Genomic DNA, 15,478 nt, shown 5'->3' on the forward strand with positions numbered 1-15,478 from the left:
GGAGGGGAAGCCTGTGAGTGTCGCCTGCAGCGTAGGATCCCTCTGCGGGCTGGAGGAGCAGAGGACTGGGACTGGCGGGCCGTTCTGTGTGTGTTCAGAGCTGTTGGCTTGTGCCTGCTGCGCCTGGCAATGCGTGGGTGTGCATGAGAGTGGGCATGCAATGTGTGTGCGCACATCAACATACAGGTTGTACTTTTAGTATGACATTCTGTGTTTTTATCTAATCGCATGAAGGCCCCTGTCTTGCTATGGTTTTCCAAATAAAGAAACTTAACTAAACACACTAGGGCCCCGGAGGCTGGGCTGGGATCACACTTCTGCAGAATTTCCATGTGCCCTGAGTTATGCTGTTAAACTCTAATTACTCCTTGTTTTAATTACATTTGGAGGCTTATCAGCACTGTGCTCTTCTACATTGCGATAGGGCCAAGGAGGCAGGGAGTAAACTGAGTCTAGACTGCCACAAACAAGTTGGTAAACAAATGAGGGTGTCCTGGGTGGCGGCTTCTCAGCAGTGCTTGGCCAAGGTGGCCATGATTCTGGCTATCAAGGATGAAGCCGGGGGGGGGAAGCAGGTGATCCCAGAGCCTCCCGGGCTAACTCTGGGAGCCCACAGGCCCTTGCAGGGAGCAGGAACTCTGCTTTGCCTATGATGTCCTGTGCTTTGGTCTGAGGGATTTCAGTATGAGTCATTTTCAGCGGAGAACACCCAGGCTGTGGTTAATGACCTGAGGTTTTACTGAACTCCTTCTCCAAGCATTTGTTGTTGTCCAGCTGCCTCATCATGCCTTCTCATGTGTCCCCCTCTGGGGAGGTTTGGAAATGAGCCTTTAGCCCAAGTTACTGCGACCTTTGATACCTGCAGGACACATTTTATCACTCTTCCTGATTCTTATCTAACTGTGCTAAGACCTTTCTGTTTGTTTTGGTAAACTTCTTATTTTAGAACAGTTTTAGATTTACGGAAAAGTTACAAAGTCTCCATATACCTCCTTACAGTTTCCCCTCTTAACATCCTGCCTCAGTAGAGTACTAATGAGCCCAGACCGACACCTTACTATTAACTAAAGTCTCTATTCAGATTTCCTTAGTGAAAGGTTTATTCTCTGGAAGGTTTATTGCCGAGTTTAAAATGAGGAAACCGAGGCCTTCATGAGAACAATTAGCCGCCAATTTATTTGGCTCCCGGTTGAGGTTCTATGGTCTAGGGAAAGGGGGCCAGAGAAGGCAGGCCTGGGGTTATATAGGGAGGGAAGATACTCTGACTGGCTGTAGAGAAACAGGTAGGCGGGATTTCCGGTGAGCTGGCGGACGGGGCAATGCGCTATTGGGCAGGTTTTGGCAGGGCTTCTTTTAAATTTTGCAGGGATTTCCAACGGCTGGCTAGGTGCCGAGTGCAGAGTTTAGTGCCGAGTGCAGAGGGGATTTCCAAGGGCGGGCTAGGTGCCGAGTGCAGAGTTTAGTGCCGAGTGCAGATCCTGGTGCCGAGTGCAGAGGGGATTTCCAAGGGCGGGCTAGGTGCCGAGTGCAGAGTTTAGTGCCGAGTGCAGATCCTGGTGCCGAGTGCAGAGGGGATTTCCAAGGGCGGGCTAGGTGCCGAGTGCAGAGTTTAGTGCCGAGTGCAGACAATGGTGCCGAGTGCAGAGGGGATTTCCAAGGGCGGGCTAGGTGCCGAGTGCAGAGTTTAGTGCCGAGTGCAGACAATGGTGCCGAGTGCAGAGGGGATTTCCAAGGGCGGGCTAGGTGCCGAGTGCAGAGTTTAGTGCCGAGTGCAGACAATGGTGCCGAGTGCAGAGGGGATTTCCAAGGGCGGGCTAGGTGCCGAGTGCAGAGTTTAGTGCTGAGTGCAGAGGGGATTTCCAACGGCTGGCTGGGTGCCGAGTGCAGAGTTTAGTGCTGAGTGCAGAGGTGGGCGTGGCAAAGCTAGATGCTGAGTGCAGATTCTGGTGACGTAATTTTCAGGCACGGACAGGGATGGGCGTGTCCGAGCTCCGGGCCGGCCTTACACTTAGTTTTTGCCTCAGGTCCTTATGATGTTCTAGTCTCTGTCGCATGGAGTTGCCATGTCTCCTGAGGCTCCTTTGGCTGTAACTGCTTCTCAGACTTCTTTTTTTTTTAAAAAAATTTTGGTGACCTAGACAGCTCCCTCTCATCCTCCTCCTCTCCCTTTCTCTTTCTTTCTTCTATGATTGTGATAAAAATACATAATCAAGATCCATTTTTAAGGTTTGGTGCTGAAAAGGCCAAAATGGCCAAAAAAAAAAAAAAAAAAAAACCAAAAAAAACCGAGTGGCTGTGAGGTTTTATGAGCAACTGGGGGTATTTGAACCCTTCTTTCTAGAGCAAGAGCTCTGACCACCATCACTTTTGCGTACCCAGGGTTATTTCGAACTGAAATCTGCCCCAGAGTCTGAGGAAAGGAGGCACAAACCACCTGAGCCGTGCAACGTTCCTCTGTTGAAAACGCGTCTCCATTTTCTTGTGCTAATCCAAAGTTGTATGTCATTTAAGGTTCACTTTGATCAGAGAGGGACTGTGGGTCCCAGAGTTTTTCCTTCTAGTCTTGATTCCTACAAAACTGAACAAGAATAGTTTGTACTACATTGTCTTGTACAGCTCCGTGGCTTGAATCAGGTTGGCTTGCCAATCAGATTGTAGGTCCTAGGCACCAAGGACCTGCTTTCTAACTTCTTTTCTGCTCTTTCAATACTCGTATTATTTTCTAGATTGGGCAGATAGGGAGGAAAGCTAGAGGGACTCGGCTTCCCACAAGATGTCCTGAAGTCAAACACGGCCATGATGAGTGACGCACAGCTGTGTTCACCATGCCTGAAGCTGGGGAAAGCGAGGAGATACTTGGGCTCCTGTGCAACATTTAAGGGGGCATCAAAGAACTCAGTAATCAAGATAAATAATACCTTAATGCAATATGTTTTGAAAATAAAATTATTTTTATGCAAATAATTTAACAAATCCACTATGAGCTGGGCGTGGTGGCTCACACCTGTATTTCCAGAACTTTGGGAGAACAAGGTGGGCGGATCACTTGAGCCCAGGGGTTCCAGACTAGCCTGGGCAGCATGGAGAAACCCCATCGCTACAAAAAATATAAAAATCAGCGGAGTGTGGTGGTGTGTGCCTGTAGTCCCAGCTACCTGGGGGTGCTGAGGTGGGAGGATCGCTTGAGCCCAGGAGGTCAAGGCTGCAGTGTCCCTGACAGCACCCCTGCACTCCAGCCTGGGTGAGCAGCAGAATCCTGTTTCAAAAAAAAAAAAAATTGTGATGAACAGAATATCAATTTCAAATAAAGACAGCATGTTTTTGTATGTTTTATACTGTGTTATTATATGATGGGGGCAGTCATTTTCAATGAGTTCAAGGTCTCACAAGTGTGTGCCCAGCTGACGTACAAAGGTTGACAATAGCATGCAAACAGATGAGGCGGCTCTGAGCTTTAGATAGCGTTACGTCCTTCTGTGTGGAGCTTTCATTAACTTTTTATTGGTTCAGAATCTGCGAGGATGTTCCCGTGGGGGTAAATCAGGATGCACGTCTTGCCTTTTGCTTGGCTCCTCTATGATTCTTCATGGCAATGCAATCTACGAAGAGCTTCAACATATATTATCATTTAATCCCCCAGGAAAAAAAATTCTATCAGTAGATAGTGTCATCTTCACTTTAGAGAAAAAGAAACCAGACCTCAGATTAAGTTACTAACCCAACAATACTGAGCTGTCCCATGGTGGAGCTGGGATTCCATGAACGTCACCTGACCTAGAGCCTCCACATGGGCCACCTGTGCAGATGGCCTTTGTAGACACGACTAAATGCTCTGCTTCTCTCTGCTCAGCTCTGTGCACTCATGCCTGTCTCTGCCTTTTCCCCTACCAAGGGTATGTGTGTGCTTATGTGTGTGCTTGGTGATTGTACATGTGTGTCTGCATGTACATGTATTCAGAGTATGAGAAGATGTAAAATATGAGAACACAGATGCCTGTGGCATTGGTGTGTGTGTTTGCTTGCATGAGTGTATATGTACATGCATCTTTGCATGAGTGTGTGTGTACAGGGGTGTTCCTGCATGAGTCTGTGTGTAGCACATGTGTTTGTGCATGTGCACATACATGTATGTGTTTGAGTATAAGAAGACATGATGCAGAGGACACAAACAGTCCAAAGGAGGGCTGAGGCTGCTGTGGCCGGACAGTTCACATCTGACTGCCTTTAGCTCCTGGATGGTGCTGTCCCACTCTCCTTGGCGTTCGGAGAGCCACCAGTTTTGGAGCTCAGGGAGGATTTTACTCCCTCCTCCTTCACTGGGAGGAGCCACGGCCACTCTCCTCCCTTCCTCCCTTCTCAAGCTCAGGGAGAAGGCTCAGAATCTTGGCACATGACAAAGAAGTTGCTAACCCCAAGGCTGTAAGAACAAAATTAATGTGTCATTTGGGGAAACCTCAGTTTGCCCTCTCCAAAGAGAGTGCCCGAAAGACCTCTGCAAATGTTCAGCTTGGCTCCGGGCTGGTGTCTATCCAGTAATGGGAGTTTTCTTGGGCTACATCAGGAATTGTTCCATGTAAGGTAAAACATTCCCTGAAATGCCCTCTTCTCCCCAAACCCAAGCCCAGCATAATAACCTGAGGAGTCTTAAATGGAGGACCACACACTGGCTGCTTTCAGCAGTTTTCCTGGCTAAATATTGTTCTAGCTAGTGTTAGTTTTGACAGGATTAGTCATGGATCCTAATATAAGAGTCCCAGGATCCCTGTTGGCTGGAAAGCCTGTTAAAATATTGTTTTATTTTTCTGCAGTTCGTAAGCTCATGGAGCCCTGTGAGGCATTTTCACATATAATGCTTCTTGGCCAATGTGTTTCAGAATATAGCAGCTGACAGAGTGAGAGGCAGCTGCCTTGCCCAAGAGAATCTTTGCCAGAAAGTGTTTGAAGAAACACCTTTAGGTAGACAAAAGGCTGCCACATGATGGGGGCAGGCCCAGGGGACACCCCTTGGGGCAGGAGTTGGTGCTGCAGTCTTGGTCAGGGTTGGCAGCCACTCAGCCCTGACCGTGCTGTCTGTGCATTTAGGGTCTCTGATGGACTGGAGCTGGGTAGCCCAAAAGGTAAGCACAGCTACAGCAAAGAAAGGCTGTGAGAAGCCAGCTTGTCGGGAGTATGGTCATGTACTTTAATACAGTGCCATGAAATATGGGTCACATGGTTATTCTGAAGGCTTGATCCAGGCTCCAAACATGACATCTGATTCTTCCTTCAGCCAGTAGCTATTGTCTCTGTTTCATTTCACTTTTAGTTTGTTGTTTTAGTCTATTCTGCATTGCTATAAAGGAATACCTGAGGCTTGGTAATTTATACAGAAAAGAAATTTCTTTGGTTTATGGTTCTGCAGGCTGTACATGGCATCACCATCTGCTCAGCTTCTCATGAGGCCTCAGGAAGTTTCCCATCATGGTGGAAGGCAAGGGCATGTCACACAGTGAGATAGCAAGAGAGAGGGGGAGGAGCTTCAGGCTCTTGTAAACAACTAGATCTTGCGTGAGCTCATACAGCGAGGACCCATTAAGTCCGTGAGGACAGCACCAAGAGAGTCATGAGGGGGTCTGCCTCCATAAGTCAAACACCACCCACTAGACGTCACATTTCAGCATGAGATTTGGATAAAACATCCAAAGCACATCACTTGTTATAAAGACTGTAGAGTGGAGTTGGCAGGTGGTTGGACAGTTTGTGGGATCTATGACCATTTTGGGTAATATCCCAGGTTTTGGTGTCCAGGTTTTACTGAATTTGCTGGAAAAAAAATTACGACTTTCATAAACTAATATTAGTGAATACCTGCCTCACTCTCTGTTTTTTTTCTTTTAAGAATGGGGTCTTACTATATTGCCCAGGCTAGAGTGTAGTGGCTGTTCAGAGGCATGATCACTGTACACTATAGCCTTGAACTCCTGGGCTCAGGCGATCCTCCCACCTCAGCCTCTCAAGTAGCTGGGACTGCAGGCTCCTGCCACCAAGCTGAGTCCTCTCTATTTTCTTTTCTTTTTTTTTTTTTTTTAAATATGGAATGCTTCACGAATTTGTGTGTCATCCTTGCGCAGGGGCCATGCTAATCTTCTCTGTATTGTTCCAATTTTAGTGTATGTGCTGCCGAAGCGAGCACCTCTTTATTTTCTTATAGCAAGTTAAGTGTCTATTTCTAACATGTTAGGCTGATTAAAAAGACCACCAAACAATGAGGCCAAAATTCTACAAGTTTTGTGTCATTAATTTTTTCTAAATAAAACCCACCTAAGTCTTATTTTCTGTGTTTTTATTTCTAGCCTCTATTTTCCTCTAAACCTCTCTTCCTGTCATCTCAAAACTCTTCTTCCAGTGCTACTCTGACTGTATCATTGCTTCGTTGCTGACGGCCTGTCAGAATTAACCAGACCTGTCCGCATGAATGAATGCCCATGTCAGGCTTGGAACAGAAATGAAAATCCTTCATTTCCAGGCTGTATTTATCGTATGTATAGTGTAAGCAGTGTCGCTGACTGGGAAAGAAGAAAAGGGTAAAGAGCAGTGTAGATGCCCGATAATTTAGTCCTTAAGAGATGGCTCACTCGGTTGCTTGGTTTTGTATTTTCACTTGTTTTGCTGTCTGGAAATGGATCTGGAGCCTGAGAGCACCTGATGTTGGGTGAGGCCTCTGGGTATGAGGTGGAGGTTCACATTTCTGGATTCTGTGTAGTTTCAGAATGCCATCCATCAGGGCGTCAGGATAGATGCTAAAATGCAGGAATTCGCACAAAGCCGCTCGTTAAAAAGAAGCAAACAACAAAACTTCTCACAGAGCAAAAAAACCACATCAGGCTGCTCTCCTGAGCAAGGCCAAGCTCAGTTTTCACTCGGTGGTCCCATGGGAGCCTTGCCTTGACTTAGCGTTTGGATCTGCCATTTGCGATCCCTCCTCAGCGGGCCTTCCTGTAGTTGGAACTTGCCCAGCCTTCCTCAGTGGCCCTGAGGAGGAAGGCTGGAGGCCACACAGATGGAGAAGTGAGGGCCGCTGCTGCGTTTCTGTGGGCAGTCAGGGCTCAGGGCCTCAGCCCAGGCCAGACTCCAGCCCAGCTCCCTCGCCAACCTCCTCTCTCATGCATGGTGGGAGTCAGATCCAACCCCACTGTGTCACAGCTGAGGAAGCAGAGGCCCGGAGAAGCTCTAGGAGAGCTGGGGTCGGGACACTGCCTCCTGCCTCTGGGTGTGGTGGCTTTTGTTCTGTCACTGGGTGGGCGCTGGGCCTGCCGGCACAGCTCCCTTACTCATGAGAGGAGACAGCAGCCTACATTAGGCCCAGCTGGGCCCAAAGACTCCAGGCTGTTAATCTTTAACTAGAGCTCTGGACAAAGGGAGCCCTTCTGACCCCCTCAGAGAATAGCTCAGAGGCTTCTGTGACAGAGCCACGTGTTGGCAATGACAGATATTTAACGCAGGGAGGCATGTTGGGTGCAGTCCTGCATTCTGCTGTGAACTGTGCTCAGGAAATAATGGCAGAGAGTATTCGCACCATGGATGTGTGTCTACTTTTAAGAAGCAGCTGGGTGGTTCCTTCTGCAAACTGCTGAGCTGTGGCGATTACATCACACATGGTTGCAAAGGCCTTGAACCATTAATGCGCTGTCTCTGCAGGGGACACTGGGAATCCAGCAATGAACAGAGAATCTGCTTGTCCCCACTGCTCACTGGGTGACTTCAGATTCTTAACTTTTGTCTTTTTCTTTTTTCTTTCACTTCTTACCTGCATCTATAAAACAGGACTCTGTTTGCTTGGAGAAGAGCCAGAATGACCTCAGGGGTCAGTGACTCATGCTGTTGACTCCTTGAACACCACTGAGTACCCCTTATGAAAGACGAAAGACCAGGCTCCTATTGTCTGAGCGGAGGGAGGTCCGGGTCATTCTTCCCGGTTATAAACACTCCCCATGGTTTCGTTTGGCGATTTAAAAAAAGGTGTGTCCTGTAGGTTCAGGATTCTAGAATTCTGGGCAGAAAGAAATCCAGCTGCTTCATCCAAGGATCTAAAGCGTTCTCTGAGCAGTAACTCAGCTCTAACTGGACAGAAGCAACAATTCCCCTCACTATCACCACAGGAGGCTACACTGAAGAAGGTCAACTCAAGTTGTTTGGGCCAAGCTTCCGCAGTTGTTCCCATTACCTTGTTTGTTTGAATTCATTCACTCTGACACTGGCCACAAAAATAGACACTCCCCAGGGAAAGAAGGACCTTAGAAAATAAGTGATCTCAGTTTTCATCTGCCTTTCTTTGGTGGGGGTGGAGTTGGTCATGGGTCTACATCCCTGCTGTGGTCAGGAGCCTGTGGGGGTGTTGCTGTGTCCCAGCCCTCCACCACAATCTGTCCTCACTCCTGGGCTTCGGTATGCCTGCTCCCATTTGCTCTTATCTTCTCAACAACCTCTATTGTCAGGTAGATAATACTACCAGTCCCAGTTTACAGATGAAAAAAGTGAGGCACACCGAGCTTCAGTAACTTGATCAAGACCAGAATTCAGAGAAATAGCCAAACCACGACTTACGATCCTCTTGCTCCAAAGTGTGTTACCTCCCCCAACAGCCCACTATATTTGCTGTTTATTTTTGTAAATGATCAGGAACTCAGCTAAGACGCTGGGGCAGTGGAGGGGAGGGAGAGAGCCTGTTCTTCACAGAGGGCTCCTGGGTGAGAGAAGGGAAGCCAAGTGCAGGCCAGCTAAGGTGACCTCTGACCATCCTGGAGAGGGATGGGACTAGAGAATGAAGAATGAGGGAGAAATGAGCATTTTTGAACAGGTTTACCAAGCAATAACTGGAATGGGAGGGGACATAGTACAAATGACAAACGCCTGATCAAAGCCCATGAGATGCTATTGATGAGGGCCATGGACCCTTACTCTGTGCAGACATAGAGGTTTAGATGCACACACACACACACACACACACACACACACACACTCTGTTTTGTTTTGCTCTGTTTTATTTTTGCCACTGTGGAATAAGAAGTACAGTCACACATTGCTTAACAATGGGGACGCAGTCTGAGAAATGCGTCATCTGGTGATTTCATTGTTGTTTGAACATCATGCAGAGTACTTACACAAACCTAGATGGTATAGCCTACTACACACCTAGGTTATATGGGGTAGCCTATTGCTCCTGTACCAAATACTGTAGGCAATTGTAACACAGTGGTATTTGTGTATCTAAACATATGTAAGCACAGAATAGGTACAGTAAAGATGTGGTCATAAAAGATGAAAAATGGAGCTGGGTGCAGTGGCTCACGCCTGTAATCCCAGCACTTTGGGAGGCCAAGGTGGGTGGATCACTTGAGGTCAGGAGTTTGAGACCAGCCTGGCCAACATGGTGAAACACCGTCTCTACTAAAAATACAAAAATTAGCCAGGCATGGTGGCAGGTGCCTGTAATCACAGCTACTCGAGAGGTTGAGGCAGGAGAATCGCTTGAACCTGGGAGGTGGAGGTTGCAGTGAGCTGAAATAGCGCCACTGCACTCCAGCCTGGTGAACAGAGCGAGACTCTGTCTCCCCACCTCCACAAAAAATTTGAAAAAAGATGAAAAATGGGACACTGTATAGGGTACTTACCATGAATGGAGCTTGGGGGCTGGAAGTTGCTCTGAGCCAGTGAGTGAGTGGTGAGTGAATATGAAGGCCTGGGACATTACTATACATTACTGTACACTTAAGCTATGCTAAATTTATTTAAAAAATAAAGTAATTGTACTATGACATTATGACAACTATGGCTTGCATCGCTAAGGGAGAATTTTTCAGCTCCATTATAATCTTTTGAGATCACCATCATATGTATGGCCCATCCTTGGCTGAAATGTCATTATTTGACATATGACTGTACATATATTGGTCTGCCTTCAGTTCTTGGCACAGAGCTCCTAAGATCCTTGGAGTTTCTTGAGAGTTAGGAATGCTAGTAGCATTTTTTATTCGAATCAGGCAGCTCTTGGTGGGTCCCTAGATAGCCTCAGGATGGGGGTTGGTGGCCAGGGGAACCAACCTTGTAATTATAAGGTTGGAACTTTCAGTCCCACCCCTAACCTCAGGGGAGGGAGGAGGGACTGAAGATTGAGCTGATCATCAATGGCCAATGATTTAATTGATCATGCCTATATAATGAAGCCTCCATAAAAACTCAAAGTACAGGGTTTAGGGACCTTCCAGGCAGCTGAACACATGGAGATTTCTAAAGGCTCACACACCAAGAGAGGACACAGAGCTCTGAGAGCCTTCCACATGCCTCGCCCTGTGCCTCTCTTCATCTGTATTTTACATAATATCCTTTATAATAATATAGTAAACACAGCTATGTGACTTTCTGAGTTATGTGAGCTGCTCTAGCAAATTAATCAAACCCAAGGACAGGATCATAGGAACCGAGATTTATAACCAGTCGGTCAGAAACCACAAGTAAAAGAACCTGGGACTTGTGATTGGCATCAGAAGTGGGGGAGGTCTTGTGGGACTGAGCCCTCAACTCGTGGGATCAGATGCTATCTTCAGGCAGACAGTTTCAGAACTGATTGAATTCAAGGATGTCCAGCTAGTGTCCACTGGAAAATCTGTAGATTGCTTGCTTACGTGGTGGGGAGAAATACCCAAACGTTGGTGACAGAGGTCACAGAAGTACCCTGTGTTATAAGAGGATAGTAGGAGAAGCTGAGTTTATTTTTCCTTTCTCTCACAGAAACTGAAAGGCTTTTTATACTGGCGTTAGAGTATAGCATGCTGAATTGTCTGTCTATAGCCACAATTCTAGCCAAGACTTATGCTAATTTTTAAGATTTTTTTCTTATATCAAAAGCGAGAAGGCTCTCAAAAGAAAATGTCACTCAAGCAAAAAACTTTAAAAGCTTTTCAAAATAATCACGACTCATCCTGCACTTCGTAATTCTATCACCATCAGAGTGAATTAACTGTGTGATTATATGTTTGCCTTCCATCGACTAAGCTTCATAAAGGCTGGAACTAAGCCTGTCATTAATTTATTCAATAGACATCTACTGAGAGTCTACATGTGTCAGATACCATTCTACGAGTGGTATGGCCGCAAGAGTGAATGAAACATGATATTCCATGGCAAACGGTCTCAATTGCGCTGTGTCCCTGACCCCTGAGAATTCCAGCCTATCGTAGGCACTCAATGAATACTTATTGGATCTAACAGATGAACCCACTTCCAGCCTATTCTTACCACCCCACATCTTTCCTTAATAAGAGATCTGAGTTTTCACACAGCCCTCCTGGACAAGCCCCTTTTGGCCAAACACTGTAGTCTCTGTGCACAGCTCTGAGCCTGTGGCCTGCGGTCAGGACCACTCTGTCTGCTACTCTAAGCACTGGCTGAGGACAGCGACAGAGAAAAGAAATGATGCCCCATTCCAGCAGGAGGAGGGAGGAAGGACTAGCAGAGAGGGCTGACCCATTTTTCTTGGCTAACCATGAAGCTCCCGACTGTGTCCTGGGACTCTGGCAGGGACCCCGGCTGCAGCCCTGACCCCTGCTCTGAGCTGCATTATTCAGCAAGACTGTGACGTTATCACTGTGAGGTGGGTGAGTCATCAACAAAGCTGCTATCCAGAATCTCATGAGCTCAGCCTGAGGGACCGATGCCAGCCTGCGCACTGACCCTGAAAGACAAAAGGCTATGTTCCCTACTGGGCCCCTCTTCCCTGCTCCTGGTACCCTGGGCAGGTCCCTCCCTATAGGGGTGATGGAAAAGGAAACTGAGCTTTAATAAGGGAGAATTGTGTGTCCAGTATGGGAACTGCTGCTGTTTGAACAAACATGGAATCATGAGCAAGTCCAACCTTGGTTTTTAAATTTGGAAATGGGTATAATAGATTTACTCCAAGATGTTCTTGAAAGGTTATTTGTATTGCCTCTAACACTTGATACGTGATTGGTGTTATTTCCCAGGCATCTGAACTGAGATCCTACACAATTTCATGCTTGTGATAACTGCAAATCATAAACCACAATCTGACTTCTCTCTCTTCCTGTACATCATGGCTGGGGGACCCACTCCAAACCCTTATGCCCTTCCTCTTTGGGGAGATGAAGGCACAGCATGTCCTATCTGGTCCCACAGGTGTTGGGTTAGCTCCACCACAAGCCCCACGTGTGACCACAGCCAGCCCTTCCGCAGCCTGGCAGTTTCCTGTCTTCCTTGCTGTCTGTGCCACTTCTCACCACTTCCACTCCTACTCTTTCCCCATGTTCCTCACTCTTATCTCAACTCCATGAATTTCCTTTCCTGCCCTTAGAAATTTCTCCAGCTCGTGCATATTCCTCTTGGGTACCTGACTTCTTCCTTCTTGACTTAGAGGAAGAGATGGCTCACATTCAAAAACTCAAGGCCTCCTTGCTGCCTTCTCTCATTTTCTGCCCATCAGTTTTCCTGCCTACCTCCTGCTTCTTCCAGTGACTCCTCTGTGAAATCTCACATGAACCTTGCTGCCCTTCCGGGTCCTCTCGTTTTCTCCTAGAAGACCTGTACTGACTGCAGTGCTTCCTAAGGTGTAGGCCATAGCCACTGTATCAAGGACCATCTGGGTTTCTTGTTAGCAGGCAGATTCCCAGGCTTCTTTCTCATTTGCTCAAATAGAATGGGGGTCTGGGAATCTGGGCTACATCTGAAAAGTTCTCTCTTTTTTAAAAAAGTGTAGTGGTTCATGCTTGCAATCCCAGCACTTCTGGAGGAGGACATGGTGATGTGTGCCTGTATAGTCCCAGCTGCTCAGAAGGTTGAGGTGGGAGAATCGCTTAAGTCCCGGAAGTCAAGGCAGCAGTGAGCCATGTTCACACAACGGCACTCCAGCTAGGGTGACAGAGTGACACTCTGTCTAAAATATGCATATATATGTGTATATATGTGTGTGTATGTATGTATACATTCTTAAAATAAAATTACACTAGTGGCACAGCACTGCAATGAAAACCTGTCACACATCTCTCACCACCAGTCTCTAGCCACTTCTCCCCAGGTATCCAAAGTCAACAGACATATTCATCTGTCCATCTGTCCACATCCTTATGAATCCTCAGACAAGCCTACATTCACACAGAGATTGAAAATCATATTGTGGATTTTTACAAAAATTGGATATTAATTACACTGTCAGTTGCCTTCCTTTTCTACCAGTTATGGACATCCCTTCAGGACAATAGACATGGAGCTACTTCATTCTCTTTCATAGTCATTTAATGTTTCTTAGTATAGATGGATACAGCTGATCAAACCATCCCTCCAGTTGAGTATTGAGGCTGTTTCTAATTTGCATCTGCTTGCTTGTTATCATAAACAATGCTGTTTGCGTATATATTTTATGGGCTTTTTTTTCCTGTAGAATAGAGTCATAAAAACACAATAGTTCTGTAAAAGGATATATTTCATTTTAAAACAGATATTGATGCATTAATTTCTCAAACTGGGACAATTCCTACTTCCCCTAGCAATGCACACCACTGCCGATTTCTTGCCTTTGTGAAAACATTCAGTATTTTATTCTTTCCTCTCTTTTTTTAAGGTTTGTTAATCACATGCAAAGAAGATATTTTCACGTTGCTTTACTTTACATTTTCCTCATTCTCAGTGAAGGCATGTATTCCTGTTTAGTAACCTTTTGTATTTCTTCTGTGAAAAGCCTATCCTATCTTTTCACTATTTTCTTACTGAGCTTATCTTTTTCTTGTAAATTTGTAGAAGTTCTTTGAGTATTGTGCACATGAATCTTTTTCCTATTATGAATGCTGAAAATATTTCCCAGATTTTTTTCTTTCTTTCTTTTTATTCTTTCTTTTTCTTTCTTTCTTTCTTTTTATTCTTTATTTTTTATTTTTTGAGGCAGAGTCTCACTCTGTCATCCAGGCTGGAGTGCGGTGGTGCAATCCCGGCTCACTGCAACCTCCGCCTCCCAGGGTCCAGCAATTGTCATGCCTCAGCCTCCTGAGTAGCTGGGATTACAGGCATGCGCCACTACACCCAACTAATTTTTGTATTTATTTATTTTTTTTAGTAGAGATGGGGTTTCAACATGGTGGCCAGGCTGGTTTCAAATTCCCGACCTCATATGATCCACCCACCTCAGCCTCCCAAAATGCTGGGATTATAGGTGTGAGCCACTGCGATGGGCCCAGATCTTTTTCTATTATCTTAGTTTACATATTTTTTAAAAATCCATACAAAAACTTATTTTTATTTAGACAAATATGACTGGTCCTTTTCTTCATGGCCTCTAGGTTTCCGATTGGCTTAGAAAGAGCTTCCATACCATAAGATTTTAAAGAAGTTCCCCTTAGTTAAAAAATTTATTATTTGTATTTTATTTCCAGTATTTAAGTCGTGAATCCTTTGGAATTTATTTCTGTGTTAGCTACTTTTTTCTTCCTGATGAAGAGTTAATTATGCCAGCACCATTTATTATTAAAGAAATTCTTTTCTCTCTCAATTGAAATATCAACTTGGTTGTTGGTGTCTCTTAAATCTATTTCTAGTTTCCAATATCTTTTGCCCTTCATTGGACTATCCTTGTGCCATTAGCAAACTTCCCTACATGATAGTAACTTTACCCTGATTTTATTATTGGACAAACAATGAAAGAATCTGTGCCTTTGCAGGCTGCTCTGGTGATTCTCACTAATGGAAGGTGTGATTTGGAACAAGGTGGGTTGCTTTTTGCCCTGAGAGATGCAGTTTCTTTATCTGGAAAATACAAGACAAAAACTCTGGCTCTCTCTTAGGGTGGCTGTAGGATGCCACGAGCATCCTTTTCCTTCTCTGGTGAGCACCAGTTTGCACCCTGGGCTTGGCCTGCCCCATGGCCAGGAGCTGCTTTCCCCAGGTGGGAAAAAGCAGTGAGCCATGTTCACACCACTGCACTCCAGCTAGGGTGACACAGTGAGACCCTGTCTAAAATATGTATATAATTGGTATCTATATAGAGAGATATATATTCTTAAATATATACAGTTACCTATATATATTCTTAATATATAAATATATAATATATTCTTAAAATAAATTATATATATATTTTTTTCTTTTCTTTTTTTATTATTTTTTTGAGACAGAGTCTCACTCTTTTGCCTAGTGTGAGAGATGGGACAGTTCTTCAAAGCTTATAACTTAGACTACATTATAAGGGGTTATAATCTCTTGCTCTCATTACCTGCTATTAGCATAAACATATACCCGTGAGTATATCTATATACTCACACACGCACACACGGGTATATGTTTATGCTAATAAATTTATATATATATATACACACACACACACACACACACATACACACACACATGTATATATATATATTCTCTAAATCAGCTATGTCTTAAATCAGCTACCTTGACTCACTCTGGTATGTCTGAACAGAACTGGGCAAGCTCCAAACCC

At 45.3% G+C, this 15,478-nt stretch overlaps 1 non-coding gene across 1 annotated transcript; it reads right to left on the bottom strand.

Moving 5' to 3' along the window:
• Positions 1–6,065: 6,065 nt before the first annotated feature.
• On the bottom strand, positions 6,066–6,172 carry LOC120362103 (U6 spliceosomal RNA). The gene has a single exon (XR_005578100.1). It is a non-coding gene; the product is annotated as a U6 spliceosomal RNA (small nuclear RNA).
• Positions 6,173–15,478: the final 9,306 nt, after the last annotated feature.

This window comes from Saimiri boliviensis, chromosome 14 (genome assembly GCF_048565385.1).
Source record: "Saimiri boliviensis isolate mSaiBol1 chromosome 14, mSaiBol1.pri, whole genome shotgun sequence".
Classification (NCBI taxonomy): Eukaryota; Metazoa; Chordata; class Mammalia; order Primates; family Cebidae; genus Saimiri; species Saimiri boliviensis.